Genomic DNA, 655 nt, shown 5'->3' with positions numbered 1-655 from the left:
GATAAATAAGGTTTTAGGGTGTTTTGGTAGCTGTTTGGAGGTTTGGAATGCTTGGATTGGTGCAAGAACTTGGAAAAAAAATTTTGAAAAACAGAACACCATCCACGCGTTTGCGCACATGACGCGGACGCGCACCTGAGCATTTTCGACCATCCACGCGGACGCGCACTGTACGCGTACGCGTGGATGCAAAAAAATTCAACCCCAGCCAAAAACCCGAGAGTTAGGCCTGGACTGTGCGAACATTGGGCCTAAGGCACAAGTCTATGCACGCGTGCGCGCACCTGGCGCGTACGCGCACATCCGCGTGAGCGCACCTGGCGCGTACGTGCACATGATCTTAAATTGGCATGCACGCGCACACACACTGTGCGCGCGCGCGTCGATTGCACGATCCACACTCCTGGTACTTCTACCCGAGAGTTGTGCCAGACTTGGGCCGACATTATGCCTCCGGCCTAACTCGATGCACGCGTGCGCGCACCTGGCGCGTACGCGCCCTTCAACCAATATGCACATCGACGCGTAAGCACGCATGACGCGCACGCGTCGGTAAAAAAAAAAAAGAGTTTATTTTCTCCCCTTCCATTTTCTTTTGCTTATCACATTCACATACTTCTACTCTTTCCATTTTCATTTTGTTTCTATAGCATGT

The sequence above is a fragment of the Arachis duranensis genome, chromosome 8 (assembly GCF_000817695.3).
Source record: "Arachis duranensis cultivar V14167 chromosome 8, aradu.V14167.gnm2.J7QH, whole genome shotgun sequence".
Classification (NCBI taxonomy): domain Eukaryota; kingdom Viridiplantae; phylum Streptophyta; class Magnoliopsida; order Fabales; family Fabaceae; genus Arachis; species Arachis duranensis.
Note: the sequence above shows the minus strand (reverse complement) of the source record.